Raw genomic sequence first — 20,189 nt, 5'->3', positions numbered from 1 at the left:
CAACAGAATCAAGAATCACTACATTTGTCCATAGATTGACATTTAAGTTGCTTCCTTGTCTTGACTATTATAAATAGTGCTGTGGTGAACACGGAAATAAATTTATCTTTTCTCTGGATATGTGCCCAGGAGTGGGGCTGACACATCATACGGAAGTTCTATTTTTAGTTTTTTAAGGAACCTCTATATTGTTCTCCCAATTTACATTCCACCAACAGTGTAGGAGGGGTCCCTATTTTCCACACCCTCTCCAGCACTCATTATTTGTAGATTTTTTGACCAGGGTATAGATTTCTGACCAGTGCAAAGTGACAACTCTTTGTAGTTTCAATTTGCATTGCTCTAATCAGTTACACTGAATATCTTTTCACTTGCTTTTTGGCCATCCGTATGTCTTCCTTGGAAAGAAGATATGATATATCTACTATAGAATATTAGTCAGCCGTAAAAATAACAAAATAATGACATTTGTAGTGACATAGATGGACCTAGAGATTGTCATACTGAGTGAAGCAAGTCAGACAGAGCAAGATAAATATCGTATAATATCATTACATATGGAATCTAAAAAAATGATATAAATGAACTTATTTACAAAATAAAAATAGACTCACAGATTTAGAATACAAATTTATGGTTACCAAGAGAGAAGTGGGGGAGGCATAAATCGGAAGAGTGTGATTGCTATATACACACTACTATAAACAAAACAGATAACAAATACCAATCTACTGTATAGCAGAGGGAACTACTCAATACTCTGTAATGACCTATATGGGAAAATAATCTAAAAATGAGTGAGATATGTTCTTGTATAACTGATTTACTTTGCTGTACAACAGAAACTAGCCTAATTTTGCAAATCAACTATGCTCCAATAAAAACTAATTTTAAAAAAGAATCACTACAATCTACCAGCAGTATACAAACACACACACACACACACACTCTTGCAAGTTGGGCTAACTTAGAAGCTGAATCTGAGATAGCTATTTGCATTCAGTAAGTTTATTAGAGAATACTTTGGGGATCAACACCTGTGAGAGACTGGAGTAAGCAAACCTAGTCAGAGGGAGAAGTTGAGCTGCAACAGAATTTTGAAGGTTTTGACTAATCCTGTGGGCATCTCTAGAGTCAAGAGTTGCCTTCTGGAGTTGGTCTGAATTGAAGGATGAGGGTAAGGATTTTCTATGTCAGCATCAACCAGGCCCTGAATGTGAGAAGACCTTAGAAGAGAGTGTGACCTTGAATAAAGTGCATCTCTTTTAAAGGAAGTCTTAAGGATAGACCCAAAAGAGCCTAATTGCTCGCCAACATTCTCAGAAGCTGGGAGAATGAGTGCTTCAGTGCTGGAGAAAAAAATTGGGTGCCACGCAGTACCAACTATGACACACAGACATGACTAGGCACATTAAAGAAAAAAAAAAAAAAAAAAGCAACAACAACAACAAAAAAACCTGTTGAAGATTGATATCAAGGAGAATATTTTTAGTGTTCTCTGAATAAAAACGTCATTACCTTTAAAAGAAACACTTTGACTTACAACTGACATCTCATTAGAAATATTAAAATTGTGAAGCAAATGATAGACTTAAAGTGCAGAAAAAGATACAAGTGCAACTTGAAAATTTATAATACAAGAACAAAAGTCCTCAAAGGTAAATATGAATTAAAACCACTTGTAAACAAGAAAAAGAGAGAATTTATACCAGATAACCAATGTTAAACAAGTAGCCTAATAATTTCTTCAGAAAGAAAAATCATCTTAGACAGAAAATTGCAGAAATCTGAGAAGGAATAAAAACCAAGAGAAAGGGACAAATGAGTAGGTATTCACAAACACTGACTAGATTGTTTGGTGATTTTAATTCTTTTACATGGGTGGTTTTTACAGGAGGTTGTTCACATTTTACAAATACTTTATGCTTCATAGATGTAAATTTTGCAGTTTTGTATGGATGTTGCATGTATGCAAGACACTGTTAAAACAGAATGAAATAGAGAGCCATCCTGAAGATCTCCCATGCAAAAAGAACCAACTAAGCCTTGTAAAGCAAAATTTAGTCTAACTTATTTCATGAACATAAGAAAACTTATGTTACTTCTTACAAATGCTTCTGATAATCATAACTGAAACATAAGTCATCCCCCCAAAAGATAATAAGTTTTAGCCAATCTCCTATGGTCTGGAACCCCACATTATAAAAGTCAATGCTGTAAAATTTAAACAACTGCTTCATTTTCACATTAAAAGCCATCCCATAAAGAAAGGCCTGTGAATCTTATAGCAGTACAGATTTGAAGAATCCCTGTTCAGGAATAGTTTGTTTCTTACTCCTTACAATATTCATATCAAGAAAAGCTCTGAATTTTCTTTTGAGAACACACATACACAGTATACCTTTACATGTTGCATCCTATGTACTATTTTAAAGATACAGGTCTTTTTCAATATGTCCATTTTATTATTTTTCTCTCTGTTTACTTATCACTGAATGTGTAGTACTGGTTTCTGTTAACGTACAGTATTACAAAATGAAATCCCTTATAACTATACAGCAGAAGTGAGAAATAGATTTAAGGGACTAGATCTGATAGACAGAGTGCCTGATGAACTATGGATGGAGGTTTGTGACATTGTACAGGAGACAAGAATCAAGACCATTCCCAAAAAAAAGAAATGCAAAAAAGCAAAATGGCTGTATAAGGAGGCCTTACAAACAGCTGTGAAAAGAAGAGAAGTGAAAAGCAAAGGAGAAAAGGAAAGATATACCTATTTGAATGCAGAGTTCCAAAGAATAGCAAAGAGAGATAAGAAAGCCTTCCTCAGTGATCAGTGCAAAGAAATTGAGGAAAACAATAGAATGGGAAAGACTAGAGATCTCTTCAAGAAAATTAGAGATACCAAGGGAACATTTTATGCACAGATGGGCTCAATAAAGGACAGAAATGTTATGGACCTAACAGAAGCAGAAGATATTAAGAATAGGTGGAAAGAATGCACAGAACTGTACAATAAAGATATTCATGATCAAGATAATCATGATGCTGTGATCACTCACACTCACCTAGAGCCAGATATCCTGGAATGTGAAGTCAAGTGGGCCTTAGGAAACATCACTATAAACAAAGCTAGTGGAAGTGATAGAATTCCAGTTGAGCTATTTCAAATCCTGAAAGATGATGCTGGAAAAGTGTTGCACTCAATAGGTCAGCAAATTTGGAAAACTCAGCAGTGGCCACAGAACTGGAAAAAGTGTTTTCATTCCAATCCCAAAGAAAGGCAATGCCAAAGAATTCTCAAACTACCACACAATTGCACTCATCTCACATGCTAGTAAAGTAATGCTCAAAATTCTCCAAGCCAGGCTTCAACAATACACGCACCATGAACTTCCAGGTGTTCAAGCTGGTTTTGAAAAAGGCAGCGGAACCAGAGATCAAATTACCAACATCTGCTGGATCATCAAAAAGCAAGAGTTCCAGAAAAACATCTATCTCTGCTTTATTGACTATGCCAAAGCCTTTGACTGTGTGGATCACAATAAACTGTGGAAAATTCTGAAAGTGATGGGAATACCAGACCACCTGACCTGCTTCTTGAGAAACCTATATGCAGGTCAGGAAGCAACACTTAGAACTGGACATGGAACAACAGACTGAGTCCAAATAGGAAAAGGAGTACGTCAAGGCTGTATACTGTCACCCTGCTTATTTAACTTATATACAGAATACATCATGAGAAATGCTGGGCTGGAGGAAGCACAAGCTAGAATCAAGATTTCTGGGAGAAATATCAATAACCTCAGATATGCAGATGACACTACCCTTATGGCAGAAAGTGAAGAAGAACTAAAGAACCTCTTGATGAAAGTGAAAAAGTTGGCTTAAAGCTCAACATTCAGAAAACTAAGATCATAGCATCTGGTCCCATCACTTCATGGCAAATAGATGCGGAAACATTGGAAACAGTGGCTGATTTTATTTTGGGGGGCTCCAAAATCACTGCAGATGGTGATTACAGCCATGAAATTAAAAGACACTTAGTCCTTGGATGGAAAGTTATAAGCAACCTGGACAGCATAACAAAAAGCAGCGACATTACTTTGCCAACAAAGGTCCTTCTAGTCAAGGCTATAGTCTTCCCAGTAGTCATGTGTGGATATGAGAGTTGGACTATAAAGGAGGCTGAGCACCAAAGAATTGATGCTTTTGAACTGTGTAGTTAGAGAAAACTCTTTAGAGTCCCTTGGACTGCAAGGAGATCCAACCAGTCCATCCTAAAGGAGATCAGTCCTGGGTGTTCATTGGAAGGACTGATGTTGAGGCTGAAACTCCAATATTTTGGCCACCTGATGTGAAGAGCTGACTCATTTAAAAAGACTCTGATGCTGGGAAAGATTGAGGGCAGGAGGAGATGGGGACGACAGAGGATGAGATGGTTGGATGACATCACTGACTCAATGGACATAGGTTTGGGTAGACTCTGGCCATTTGTAATGGACAGGGAGGCCTGGCGTGCTGTGGTTTATGCAGTTGCAATGAGTTGGACAAGACTGAGCTACTGAACTGAACTGAACTAGATTTAATTTAACTATTTACCTCATATTCTTATAACAATTCCACTCACATCTTACTTTGCAATTGAAAAGTGTTTTTTTTTTTTTTTTAATTGGAGTGCACATGAGAGAAAAGATTATTTGTTATTTATGACTGTGCTTCCCCTTCATGGATCACAGTCTTGTCCTGGTGAATGGGCTTGTGTAACTCAATGAAGGTATGAGCTACACTGTGCAGTGCCACCCAAGACAGACAAGTCATAGAGGAGAGTTCTGATGAAACATGATCCACTGGTAGAGGAAATGGAAAACCACTCCATTATTCTTGTCACAAGAACTCCATGAATAGTATAAAAAGGCAAAAATATATAACCCTGGAAGATGAGCCTCCCCAGATTGGAAGCTATTCCATATGTTACAGAGAAGAGCAGAGGGCAATTACTGATAACTCCAGAAAGAATGAAGAGGTTGAGCCAAAGCAGAAACTATACTCAGTAGTGTTTACATAAGGTAGTGAAAGAAAAGTCCAATGCTGTAAAAAAAAAAAAAAAAAAACAATATTGCATAGAAATATGTAATGTTAGGTCCATGAGTCAAGGTAAACTGGATGTGGCCAAGCAGGAAATGGCAAGGATGAACACGGACATCTTAGAAATCAATGAATTAAAATGGACCAGAATGGGCAAATTTAATTCAGATGACCACTATATCTACTACTCTGGACAATAATCCCTTAAAAGAAATGGAGTAGCCATCATAGTCAACAAAAGAGTCCAAAATGCAACAGTTAGGTACAGTCTCAAAAATGACAGAATGAACTTAGTTTGTTTCCAGGACAAAGCATTCAACATCACAGTAATCCAAATATATCTCCCAATCACTGATGCTAAAGAAACTGAAGTTGGATGATTCTATGAAGACCTACAAGACCTTCTAGAACTAAAACAACAACAACAAAAATGTCCTTTTTCATTATAGGGGATTAGAATGCAAAGTAGGAAGTCAAGGGATACCTGGAGTAACAGGCAAGTTTGGCCTTGGAGTACAAAATGAAGCAGGGCAAAGGCTAACAGAGTTTTTCCAAGAGAACACATTGGTCATAGCAAATACCCTCTTCCAACAACCCAAGAGATGACTCTACACATGGACATCATCAGATGGTCAATACTAAAATCAGACTGATTATATTCTTTCCAGTCGAAGATGGAGAAGCTATAAACAGTCAGCAAAAACAAGACCTGAAGCTGATGTGATCATGAATTCCTTACTACAAAATTCTGAGTTAAATTCAAGAAAGTAGGAAAACAGCTAGGCCATTCAGGTATGATCTAAATCAACTCCCTTCTGAATATACAGTGGAAGTGACAAATAGATTTAAGGAATTTGATCTGGTAGATTGAGTGCCAAAAGAACTATGGACAGAGGTTTCTAACATTATACAGGAAATGGTGACTAAAATCATCCCTAAGAGAAAGAAACGCAAAAAGGCAAAGTGGTTGTCCGATGAGGCTTTACAAATGGCTGAGGAAGGAGAGAAACAAAAGGCAAGGGAGAAAGGGAAAGATATACACACTTGAATCCAGAGAATAGCAAGGAGAAGTAGGCAGACCTTAGTAATTGAACAATACAAAGAAATAGAGGAAAACAATAGAATGGGAAAGACTAAGGCACTGGCACCCTACTCCAGTACTCCTGCCTGGAAACCCCCATGGACGGAGGAGCCTGCTAGGCTGCAGTTCGTGGGGTCGCTAAGAGTCGGACAGGACTGAGTGACTTCACTTTCACTTTTCACTTTCATGCATTGGAGAAGGAGATGGCAACCCATTCCAGTGTTCTTGCCTGGAGAATCCCAGGGATGGGGGAGCCTGATGGGCTGCCGTCTATGGGGTCGCACAGAGTCAGACACGACTGAAGTGACTTAGCAGCAGCAGCAGCAGAGGTCTCTTCAAGAAATTGGAGCTATATAAGCATATCTTCAGAAGAGAAACAGTAAGGACCTAACAGAAGCAGAGAAGATTGAGAAGAGGCAGCAAGAATATACAGATAAACTATACAAACAAGGTCTTTATGCCCCAGATAACCATGGTGGTGTGGTCACACACCTCGAACTAGACATCCTGCAGTGTGAAGTCAAGTGGGCTTTCAGTTCAGTTCAGTTCAGTTCAGTTCTGCTGCTGCTACTGCTAAGTCGCTTCAGTCGTGTCTGACTCTGTGCAACCCCATAGACGGCAGCCCACCAGGCTCCCCCGTCCCTGGGATTCTCCAGGCAAGAACACTGGAATGGGTTGCCATTTCCTTTTCCAATGCATGAAAGTGAAAAGTGAAAGTGAAGTCACTCAGTCCTGTCCGACTCTTAGCGACCCCACGGACTGCAGCCTACCAGGCTCCTCTGTCCATGGGATTTTCCAGGTAAGAGTACTGGAGTGGGGTGCCATTGCCTTCTCCATCAGTTCAGTTCAGTCGTGTCCAACTCTTTGCAACCCCATGAATTGCAACACACCAGGCCTCCCTGTCCATCACCAACTCCCAGAGTTTACCCAAACTCATGTCCATCGAGTCGGTGATGACATCCAGCCATCTCATCTTCTGTCATCCCCTTCTCCTTCTGCCCTCAATCCCTCCCAGCATCAGGGTCTTTTCCAATGCGTCGACTGTTTGCATGAGGTGGCCAAAGTATTGGAGTTTCAGCTTCAGCATCATTCCTTCCAATGAACACCTGGACTGATCTCCTTTAGGATGGACTGATTGGATCTCCTTGCAGTCCATGGGACTCTCAAGGGTCTTCTCCAACACCACAGCTCAAAACCATCAATTCTTTGGTGCTCAGTTTTCTTCACAGTGCAACTCTCGCATCCATACATGACCACAGGAAAAACCATAGCCTTGACTAGACGGACCTTTGTTGGCAAAGTAATGTCTCTGCTTTTTAATATGCTATCTAGGTTGGTCATAACTTTTCTTCCAAGGAGTAAGCGTCTTTTAATTTCATGGCTGCAATCACCATCTGCGGTGATTTTGGAGCCCCCCAAAAAATAAAGTCTGACACTGTTTCCACTGTTTCCCCATCTATTTCCCATGAAGTGATGGGACCAGATGCCATGATCTTTGTTTTCTGAATGTTGAGCTTTAAACCAACTTTTTCACTCTCCTCTTTCACTTTCATCAAGAGGCTCTTTAGTTCTTCTTCACTTTCTGCCATAAGGGTGGTGTCATCTGCATATCTGAGGTTATTGATATTTCTCCTGGCAATCTTGATTCTAGCTTGTGCTTCTTCCACTTCCAGCTCAGCGTTTCTCATGATGTACTCTGCATATAAGTTAAATAAGCAGGGTGACAATATACAGTCTTGATGTACTCCTTTTCCTATTTGAAACCAGTCTGTTGTTCCATGTCCAGTTCTAAGTGTTGCTTCCTGACCTGCATATAGGTTTCTCAAAAGGCAGGTCAGGTGGTCTGGTATTTCCATCTCTTTCAGAAAGTCGACCTTAGGAAGCAGCAAAATGAACAAAGTTAGTGGAGGTGATGGAATACCAGCTGAGCTATTCCAAATCCGAACAGATGATGATATTTAAGTGCTGGACTCAATGTGTCAGCAAATTTGGAAAATTCAGCAGTGGCCATAGGCCTGTCAGTTTTCATTCCAATCCCAAAGAAGGGCAGTGCCAAAGAATGTTCAGACTACCATACAATTGCACTCATTTCACATGCCAGCAAGGTTATGCTCAAAATCCTTCAAGCTAGACTTCAGCAGTGCATGAACCAAGAACTTCCAGATGTAAAACCTGGATTTCGAAGAGGCCAATGTCAAATTGCCAACATCCATTGGATCGTGGAGAAAACAGGGGAGTTCAAGACAAATGTATACTTCTGCTTCACTGATTATACTAAACTCTTCGACTGTATGGGTCACAACAAACTGTAGAAAACTCTTAAAAGAGATGAGAATATCAGACTACCTCACTTGTCTCCTAAGAAACCTGTATTCAAGTCAAGAACCAACACTTTGAACTGGACATGAAACAATGGACTAGTTCCAAACTGAGAAAGGAATATGACAGGTCTATATATTGTCACACTGCTTAGTTAACTTATATGCAGAGTACATCATGCAAAATACTGGGCTAGATGAATCACCATATGGAATCAAGATTGCCAGGAGAAATATGATACTACTCTAATAGCAGAAAGTGAAGAGGAACTAGGGACCCTCTTCGCGAGGGTGAAAAAGGAGATTGAAAAAGCGGGCTTGAAACATTTATTTCTGTAGGCTCCAAAATCACTGCAAACAGTGACTGCAGTCAGGAAAAGAGATGCTTGTTCCTTGGAAGGAAGGTTATGACAAATATAGGCTGCATGTCAAAAGCAGAGAGATCACTTTACCAACAAATGTCTGTGTAGTCAATGCTATGATTTCTCCAGTAGTCATATATGGATGTGTGAGTTGAACCATAAAGAAGACTGAGAACTGAAGAACTGATGCTTTTGAACTGTGGTGCTAGAGAAGACTTTGAGAGTCCCTTGAACAGCAAAGAAATCAAACTAGTCAATTGTAAAGAAAATCAACTCTGGATATTCAATGGAAGGACTGATACTGAAGCTAAAGCTCCAATGCTTTGGCCACCTATACTTTTGCTAAGAACTGACTTATTAGGAGTATTACTCTTGCCTGGAGAATCCCATGGATGCAGGAGCCTGGTAGGCTGCAGTCCATGGGGTTGCTAAGAGTCGGACATGACTGAGTGACTTCACTTTCACTTTTCACTTTCATGCGTTGGAGAAGGAAATGGCAACCCACTCCAGTGTTCTTGCCTGGAGAATCCCAGGGATGGGGGGGCCTGGTGGGCTGCTGTCTATGGGGTCGCACAGAGTCAGACATGACTGAAGCAACTTAGCAGCAGCAGACTTAATAGAAAAGACCCTGATGCTGGAAAGATTGAGGCAAGAGGAGAAGAGGATGACAAAGGATACGATCATTAGACAGCATCATCAACTCAGTAGTCTTGAATTTGAGCAAACTCTGGAACATAGTGAAGGACAGGGAATTCTGGCATGCTGCAGTCTATGGTGTTGCAAAGAAGACTGAAGAGACTGTTGCAAAGATGACAAGACTAAAGAGACTGAAGAGCAACAACATATTGTGCTTAAGCTTGTACCATCCAGTCAGAAGGGATTCCCTCTATCATTTTTACACATTTATAAAATTGACTTTTTGATAACAGTAGTCCTGAAAGTGCAGTGAAGAATGAGTGGACTGTGATGAATGATGAAAAGGGAGAAATGGTGTTCTCAGCCTGGGAAAAGTGCTCCCATGCTGAGAGAGGAAGAATGATCCAAAATCAGTGAAGATGGACAGAAGTCTACTTTTTCCTGTTGGAGACATACAGGGGTTATTTGTAGAGAACAGACCTCACATGTTGCTTTGGGGCTCTATTCTAACCTTGATTACGACAAATTCTCCCAGTGCCTAGAAGACTACTGAGCACTAATCTTTGTTCCTGTAGTCATTGACAAACCTATCCCCCTTTCTCTGATTACATTAGGATGGTGAAAAGTTAACTATGACATATGTCTTTCTGCTCTCACATTGAAAAATTCCCTCACCCACTTTGATCATATTTAATTTTTGAAACGAGTTGCCAGTCCAGGTTTGATGCACGATACTGGATGCTTGGGGCTGGTGCACTGGGATGACCCAGAGGGATGGTACGGGGAGGGAGGAGGGAGGAAGGTTCAGGATGGGGAACAGGTGTATACCTGGGGTGGATTCATGTTGATATATGGCAAAACCAATACAACATTGTAAAGTTAAAAAATAAAACAAAAGACCAAAAAAAAAGTTAATTTGTCTATGATATGTCTCTGTGAGACATTATGCATTATGGTAGCATATAAAAGTATATGTATATGGAGGTTGTTTTCTTTATTGTATTGGTAAGGGTATATTAACCTGGATTCATTTAGCATTTGACTTTCTTTAAACCTTTTCATCTAATAATATCACCAACACACAAAGTGTAATTATAAGTTGGCTTCCCATATAGATCTGCCTACACCAATTCTGGTCTTTAAAATATCCTACTTTAAGAAAAATGAAATAAAAATCAATGCTTTCCCACAGGTTTTCATGCAACTTGGAGCTGTAGGACTTACTCATAAGTTCTGAAATGAGTTGGGATGTCTGACTTCAGTTGATTTTGCTACTGATAAACATCTTAACACCTGGGAATTCTCTTCACCTCTCTAAGCTCTAATTTGATCTCTTCTCTTTCAGTAAAATTTAAAAAATATTAAAGTAAATAATCTTAAAGTTTCCTTTCAGCTCTGATATTCAAGCACATCCATGAAATGCTGAAGTTTGTTCCAGGTTATGAGATAAGCCAGCAATAGAATTGGAAACAAAACCCTCAAGATATATCTTTAGCTATAATCTGATGACCTAGAGAAAAGAGATAAATTTCATAAGGAAGAAGATAGAAGAAAAAATGAATCAAAGATGATATGGAAAGGAACAAGTGAAAGTGAAAGTGTTAGTCTCTCAGTTGTGTCCGACTCTTTGTGACCCAATGGTCTGTATCCTGCCAGGCTCCTCTGTCCGTGGAATTCTCTAGGCAAGAATACTGGAGTGGGTAGATATTTCCTTCTCCAGGGGATCTTCCTAACCCAGGGATCAAAACTAGGTCTCCTGCATTTCAGGCAGATTCTTTACTCTTTGAGCCAAACCTCTTTGCATGGAAAATAAGGTAAGGGTGAAACGAGAATAGAAAGAAAAATGTTTGAAAAATACCAAGAATAAAAGAAGTAATACATGACACAGTTGCATAAGCTTCCTCTTTTGATCTACTATTTCACATTTACAAAAAAAAAAAAAAAAAAACTAGATAGTTCAATATAATTATTTCTCTACTTCTCCAAATTATATATTATGCAAATATCTGTCAAATTCTAAGTCTCTGTGATATTAAGGAACCCTTCCTTGGTGGCTCAGATGGTAAGGGATCCACCTGCAATGTGGATGACCTGGGTTTGATCCCTGGGTTGGGAAGATCTCCTGGAGAGGGGAACCGCTACCATCCAGTCCAGTATTCTTGCCTGGAGAATTCCACGGACAGAGGAGTCTGGCAGGCTACAGTCCATGGAGTTGCAAAGGGTCAGACATGACTGAGAGACTTTCACTTTCACTTTTATTCCTTCACTACTGGGCCCCACCCTAGTATCTTCCTGAATCACAGATTTACTTTTTTTCTCTGCAGCCTCACATGTACCACTGGCCACTGTGAGTGATGTGACTCTCTTACACTTCTATCTTCCTCTTACCCTCCCCACTGCCCATTTCCTAAATCCAGAATGGTGTTTCTGTACTGAAAGAATCAGCCTATAATGTAACCACATGGTGATTTTATTTTAAGGTAAACTATTCATTTTCAGACTGTGGCTCACCAGGGCTTTAATTCAGACTGGAGCAAGAGCATCTTTCAACAGAAGCATCTGGATGTGGCTAAATGAAGTGTGATGATAAAGTGGAGATGCAAGAGTTAGAAAGGATGTGGTTACACTACAGATGTAGAGTGCCTACAGCCCTCAAGTTTACTGTTTTAAGAGCTTACTTTCAAGACTGATGTGACACAATTAAAAAATGAATTCTGAAAAAGTTACCATCTGTGGGCTTTTCCATCTTCATACTTGATTTGAGTTCATTATACAATTCATGGTTACTACTAACAATGAACCAGGTCAATTACAGGAACAAATATACACTATTTGAAGAATATGTAAGAGTACAAAATGCTATGTCTAGACTCTGAAGGGAAGTATTTAGAGTAAAACACAACAGGTAAAGGAAAATGTTGCTGGTATAATAGGGTGTGATTTGCCAAGCTGTTTTTCCCTTGCTGATAAAGGTAGTCCAGGGCCCTAGTTTCATCTGATCTGAAGCCAAGTAATAGCTTTCCTTTACTGAGAACATGCAAAACATCTGGCAATATATTTTGTGCTTTACATACAGCTTTAAAACAAATGCTAATAATAACCACTTTTTACCTCTGGTAATTTTATCTCCATTTCATCGATAAGTAGCTTCTCCCAAAGTTCACACTACTAAACCTTGGGGCTGAATTTGACTGACTTAAATACCCAAATCTATAATCCTAACTCCATTTAACACTGCCCTTCTGACCATTTGGATGTCTCTGTCCTTCAGAAACCAGGACTCTTATTTACCTCAAGTTCAGGGGCTTTGCACACCTTATATAGTGCTAAAGTCTGGTTCATGGCTCAGCTCTGCTATTCATTATCTGTAAAATGGACAATAATAATACTCATCTTTAGGATCATTGTATACAATTCTCTTTCTCTGTACCTAGCACACCGATGGTTGTGGTTGCTTTTGTTTGATGTCAAATATTTTGGCATCAATGCCTTACTCGGATTGTGCCTTAAATTTGTGTTATTTCATCCTATTGTCTCACCAAGTCCAAGTCCTTATTTGAGACCTAGAATTTGAGTTTATGTTTTTTTAGACCTATGACCTATTGAAAATTCTGTCTCCCAGTGACCTTCTATGAGGACATGGTACATAACCCGAGGGCCCAAACTTTTGAGAGAATAAATTATACAATTATCAAGGATATTATCTTTGGTTGGGAGTATGTTGTGGATATAACAATTTAAATATTTAAAATACACAGTTACTTACAAGCACTATTTACACAGATGCTGTATTCTAACAAAATTTGTAGATGGATCTTATTCCTTTCCACTCCTAAAAAAACAAAACATAAATAAATTAAACTCAACATACATGTACATGGCACATTTATTTTAGGATAAGGAAATAAAATTTCAAGGCTCATATTTGAAACTATTTGACTAGTTTTCCAGCATACTTAAGTTTGAACATTTCATTTCCCCTTTCATTCTAACTGTTCAGCTGAAACAGCACTTCCATCTCTGGAAGATCATCTTTCATTCAGCTATTTAGGAAAACCCAGGATAAATCATTTATAGCCATTAGGGCAGAATTTTTACCTTTAATCAATCTGATAATTAAACTCTTAAATTACTACTAAGTTACTTTGTTCTTACAGATTGTAACTCACCATTACAAAGAGATGTGTACGTATGCAGTATATGCTGCTCTCTTTTTTAGTTGCTAAGTCATGTCCAACTCTTTGTGACCCTATGGGCTGTAGCTATCCAGGCTCCTCTGTCCATGAGATTTCCCAGGCAAGAATACTGGAGTGGGTTGCTGTTCCCTTCTCTAGGGGATCTTCCCGAGCCAGGCATCAAACTCACTTCTCCTGCTTGGCAGGTGGATTCTTTACCACTGAGCAAACTGGAAAGCCCCATACACATGATATAGAAGTGAATAAATTATATAGAAACATACATATGAATATACCTATCAAGGCATATAGGTCAAAGTCAATGATGTATCACTTGTTCTTTTTTATTCTTTACAAATTACAAATAGTTTTGGAGAAGGCAATGGCACCCCACTCCAGTACTCTTGCCTGGAAAATCCATGGACGGAGGAGCCTGGTAGGCTACAGTCCATGGGGTCACTAAGAGTCGGACACGACTAAGCGACTTCACTTTCACTTTTCCCTTTCATGCATTGGAGAAGGAAATGACAACCCACTCCAGTGTTCTTGCCTGGAGAATCCCAGGGACGGGGGAGCCTGGTGGGCTGTTGTCTGTGGGGTCACAAAGAGTCGGACACGACTGAAGAGCTATGCAGCAGCAGTAGCAGCAGCAAACAAAAATCAAAGCAATACTACACATTAAAATGACATCTGTATGTTATCCAAATGTCAGTATCTACAAAACAAAGTTTTATTGGAACATAAACTCATCATTGATTTATGAATTGTTCATGACTTTTTCACACTATAACAGCAAAGCTGAGTAGGGCCCACAAATCCTAAAATACTTGTTATTTTACCTGTTTTAGAGCAGGTTTGTCAATCTCTGATATAAACCAAACACTACCTATATCTACATTTTTCCCCCTTTCGCTGTCCTTTACCTTTGAAGCCTACTGCTCAGGTAACTGGCTCTTTCATTCATATGCCCACAGAGACTCTCCTGGGCATTAGTTGCATCTTTCTGCTATATTTACACACCAATGTGTTTCAATGTAGTTCAGCCACATTCCTCATCATATGCCAATTCTTTCATCATGATGACTTTCCATTTTTATACGGACGCCGATCTCAACTTGCAATTTTCCTGTTAATACTCCTTATCTAAAGAACCTCTCGTTAATAGAAAACACTCATTTTCTCATTTTTCTAATTCATTAAGGAAAACAGTCTATGCAGTGGACTTCCCAGTATTTTTCCACCATTACACCTTCCTATATGTCAGTACTTCTTTTTTCCTTTAGGACCCATACTTTTGCAATATAGCACTGTTGTTCAGTTGCTAAATCATGTTTGACTTTTTATGATTCCATGAAATGCAACATGCAAGGCTTTCGGATCCTTAACTATCTCCCAGAGTTTGCTCAAGGTCGTATCCATTGAGTTGGTGATGCTATCCAACCATCTCATTCTCTGTTGCCCTCTTCTCATTTGCCTTCAATCTTTCCCAGCATTAGGGTCTTTGCCAATGAGTCTACTCTTCACATCAGGTGGGCAAAGTATTGGTGTTTCAGCTTCAACATCAGTCCTTCCAATGAATATTCAGGGTTGATTTCCTTCAGGATTGACTGATTTGATCTCCTTGCAGTCCAAGGGACTCTCAAGAGTCTTCTCCATGACCACACTTTGAAAGCATCAATTCTTTGGCACTCAGCATTCTTTATGGTCCAACTCTCACATCCATACATGACTATTGGAAAAACCATAGCTTTGACTATATGGATCTTTGTTGTCAAAGTGATGTCTCTGTATTTTAATATACTGTCTTGGTTTGTCATAGCCTTCCTTCCATATAGTATACTTGCTAATTTATTCATGCACTCATTCTTCTATTTATCCATTTATCCATTCATCATCTACAAAAGTGTATTAGGTACTTCCAGACCAGAAAGAAAATAAAATATATTTTCTATTCCTACAGAACTCACATTCTTGTATGGGAACAGACACACAATTAGAGCTTAAAATGTTGAATACTCTATTAGAGGAAGTTACTGAGGAGTTTAATTGAGGAGCAAAGAGAATGAACATTCTGTTTTATTGTCATTGACTTCCAACTTTTTCAACAATATCTTAACTTTGGTATTTTATTAGTATTCTCCTTCTATTCAGTTTCCTAGCATTGTTATTATCTTTTAGCTCCTCAAGCTCCTCTGCTCTGGTAATGCCAATATTTACTTCACTCTGTAACCCACAAGAATGGCCACCCATTCATATGAATGCTCATTCACAGTAATTTTTATTACCATAATGACATTACAATGTCATTAGTTTTGATTTCTTTGCTTTTACTGAACATGCTCTTCATCCATATTTTGGCTTCCAGTTCTTTCAAATGAATCCATGCTAACTTCATTTGTCTCTTCAATTAAACAAAAATACCCCCTAGTTTTTCATATAAAAAGTGCCTCACTAGTGCCTCTCCCATGCACTTCAATGTTTGGTCTTCGTTTGTATTCAAACTCTCACCCCAATACCTTGGTGAGTTGCCAAAATTTGTTTCCTTTTCCATGATTCTATTTGAACGGCTGCTGCAGACAATTATAAAAGAGTGTTGAATTGTTCTCTGAATCATTTGAATTCTCTAACAACAGCTTAGGATTCGGTGCTATATAATAATTTTTAAAGTAGCTGTTGAAATTTACTTAACTTTTTCTATGCAGGTCAGGAAGCAACAGTTAGAACTGGACATGGAACAACAGACTGGTTCTAAATAGGAAAAGGAGTACGTCAAGGCTGTATATTGTCACCCTGTTTATTTAACTTCTATGCAGAGTACATCATGAGAAACGCTGGACTGGAAGAAATACAAGCTGGAATCAAGATTGCCGGGAGAAATATCAATAACCTCAGATATGCAGATGACACCACCCTTATGGCAGAAAGTGAAGAGGAACTAAAAAGCCTTTGATGAAAGTGAAAGTGGAGAGTGAAAAAGTTGGCTTAAAGCTCAACATTCAGAAAACGAAGATCATGGCATCTGGTTCCATCACTTCATGGGAAATAGATGGGGAAACAGTGGAAACAGTGTCAGACTTTATTTTTCTGGGCTCCAAAATCACTGCATATGGTGACTGCAGCCATGAAATTAGAAGACACTTACTCCTTGGAAGGAAAGTTATGACCAACCTAGATAACATATTCAAAAGCAGAGACATTACTTTGCCAACAAAGGTTCATCTAGTCAAGGCTATGGATTTTCCCAAAGTCATGTATGGATGTGAGAGTTGGACTGTGAAGAAGGCTGAGCACCAAAGAATTGATGCTTTTGAACTGTGGTGTTGGAGAAGACTCTTGAGAGACCCTTGGACTGCAAGGAGATCCAACCAGTCCATTCTGAAGATCAGCCCTGGGATTTCTTTGGAAGGAATGATGCTAAAGCTGAAACTCCAGTACTTTGGCCACCTGATGCGAAGAGTTGATTCATTGGAAAAGACTCTGATGCTGGGAGGGATTAGGGGCAAGAGGAGAAGGGGACGACAGAGGATGAGATGTCTGGATGGCATCACCGACTTGATGGACGTGAGTCTGAGTGAACTCCAGGAGTTGCTGATGGACAGGGAGGCCTGGCGTGCTGGGATTCATGGAGTGGCAAAGAGTCGCACACGACTGAGCCACTGATGTGATCTGATCTGATCTTCCCGAACCTCACAAAACTTCCTCCAGTTTTTCCATTAAAAAGTTTCCATTGTGGTAAGTTTTAGATTCCACTTTTTTCAGCAATATGTAGCCTGGGTCTAAATTTTGCCCCCACATCTTTCTACTATCCAGGTTACTAAAATATAAGCTTCAGTACAGACCCTAAGCCTTTGGAAAAATAGGGAGTTCAATCTTTTTCTCCAAAATTAGTATGAAAACCTTCCACATTTCTACCAGGTCAGCAGAGATCATGGATTCAACATAGAAACAAGAATAGAGAATATCCAGAGCAAGATGGCAAGCAACCCCACAGCTATAACAGAAAGCTGTTTATACTTTGTATATTTATTAACTAAAATAAATAAAGGCAGAAACTTTGATGGAGCCACACTTTTGCCTACCACTGCATTTGAATGATATTTTAGAAAGTTCAAAGAATTAATAAATAGTGAAACAGTACTGCCTGTTTATTATGCATATACTCTTGGTATCTGGGATTGGTGCCAGGATCGCCCTCCCCAACTCATATCAAAATCCAAGTATGCTATTTGCATATAACCTACCTATGTACAACCCCCCATACACTTTAAATCATCTCTAGAACACTTATGACAACCTAGATGGTGTATTAAAAAGCAAAGACATCACTTTGCTGACAAAGGTCCATATGGTCAAAGCTATAGCTTTTCCAATAGTCATGTATGGATGTGAGAGTTAGATCAAAAATAAGTCTGAGCACTGAAGAATTGATGCCTTTGAATTGTGTTACTGAAGAAGACTCTTGATAGTCCTCTGGGCTGCAAGGAGATCAAACCAGTCAATCCTAAAGGAAATAAACCATGGAAGAACTGATGTTGAAGCTGAAGCTCTAATACTTTGGCTACATGATGAGAAGAACTGACTCACTTGAAAAGACCTTTATGTTGGGAAAGACTGAAGGCAAAAGGAGAAGGGAGCAGCAGAGGATGAGATGGCTAAATAGCATCATTGACTCAATAGATAGCTGAAATCAAGATAGGCGGGAGAAACATCAACAACCTCAAATATGTGGATGATACCAGTATAATGGCAGAAAGTGAAGAGGAGCTAAAGAGTCTCTTGATGAGGGTGAAGAAGGAGAGTGAAGGCATAAGCTTAAAATTAAATATTAAAAAAAAAAAAAAAAAAAAACTAAGATAATGCCATCTGGCCCCATTACTTCTTGCAAAAAGAGGGGGGAAAGGTGGAAGTAGTGACAGATTTCCTCTTCTTGGGCTTTAAAATCACTACAGATGATGACTGCAGCCATGAAATCAGAAGACATTTGCTTCTTGGCAGGAAAGCTATGACAAACCTAGAGAGTGTGTTGAAAAACAGACTTTGCTGACAAAGCTCCATATAGTCAAGGCTATGGTCCCTTGAGAGTCCTTGGACTGCAAAAGGATCAAATCAGTCAATCTTAAGAGAAATCAACCCTGAATAATTGCTGGAAGGACTGATGCTGCAAGCTGAAATTTGGGTATTCTGGTCATCTGTTATGAACAGGTGACTCATTGGAAAAGTCCCTGATACTGGGGAAAATTGAGGGCAGAAAAAGAAGAAGGGATCTGCCGGGGTCCAGCCCCGGCTGATGCAGGGTATTCGAAGGAGAGATGGCATAGGCGAGGATCAGGAAACAACTGCTTAATTAAATGTTAATTAAGGATATAAAGAGTAATAGAATGAGGATAGCACAGTGAGGAAATTCAGTGGAGAAAAGAGGCTGAGTAGCTTGGTTTACACGAGACACCAATAAAACTTCAAGACAAGAAGTTTGTGCCACTTACGTAGGCCGCAGGCGTCCTTCCGTACTCCCGAAAGAGAGGAGACACTGAGGCCTCCCCGGTCGGATCTTAGAAGCCCAGGCATAATTAGTAAGCATGGTGGGTTCCGCACTCCAGATGGAGACTCAGCCAGAATTTGAGAGAGAGTGACATGGGGAGACCAAGTTTCGGTGAACAAGGCCCGCACTTTATTTTCCAAAGTAGTTTTTATACCTTAAGTTATGCATAGAGGATAATGGGGAAGGGGTAGAGTCATGCAAGGACAGCAGTTCCTGATCCTAATCGAAGCCAGACTTTCAAACTTATCATATGCAAAAGTTCAGGTGATTTGCATCATCTTCTGGCCAGGAGGCCTGTTAACATTTTAAGAAACTTATTTTTCTCTAAAGGTGATTATTCCAAAGTCAGGAGCCACCCTCCAAAAGCATTAGATAAAGTTGCAGTCCTATAGGGCAAAGGTGTGGTGGGCTCAATCAAGAAAAGAACTAACTCAAGGGTCCAAGGTTACAAACATTAAAGCTACTATTTACACCAATTATATTAATCAATACACTGCCAGGGACACAGCAGGTAAGGGATATGGAGACTTAGCAGCAAACATTGGCCCAACAAGTGAAAATCCCTTCACCAATACAATTTCTAATCAATCTTTTAACTGCTCAAAGGACTCTGTATTTAGACAGTTTAGAACATCTCATGCCTCTCACAGTTGGGAGGCTCTGAGCAATCACATGTGGCCGGAAAAACCTATTCAGGCAGGCTAGAGGATTTCCAAAGGAGTTTGTAGGTTGAAACACTGTCACACCCAGGAATTATTAACTGGATCTGTAAGCTAACTCTTTTTTCAGAGAGAGGTAGTGGGGGACAGCACCCCGTAAAGTCAGAGGTGTAGGTGAAAGCACAAAGCAGAAAGTAGGCAGACTCTGGTTTTGGGGGTAGATGCTCGAGAATTTCCAGGGGGACTCCTGAGGCTCGATCCTGCCTTTGCGTATGCCGAGCCTCCTTCCTCATGACCTTTGCCATGAACTCCACCTTTGCCATGGGTGGAG

The sequence above is a fragment of the Bos indicus genome, chromosome 11, assembly GCF_029378745.1.
Source record: "Bos indicus isolate NIAB-ARS_2022 breed Sahiwal x Tharparkar chromosome 11, NIAB-ARS_B.indTharparkar_mat_pri_1.0, whole genome shotgun sequence".
NCBI lineage: Eukaryota > Metazoa > Chordata > Mammalia > Artiodactyla > Bovidae > Bos > Bos indicus.
The sequence above is the reverse complement of the archived record's forward strand: the minus strand, read 5'-3'. Positions refer to the sequence as shown.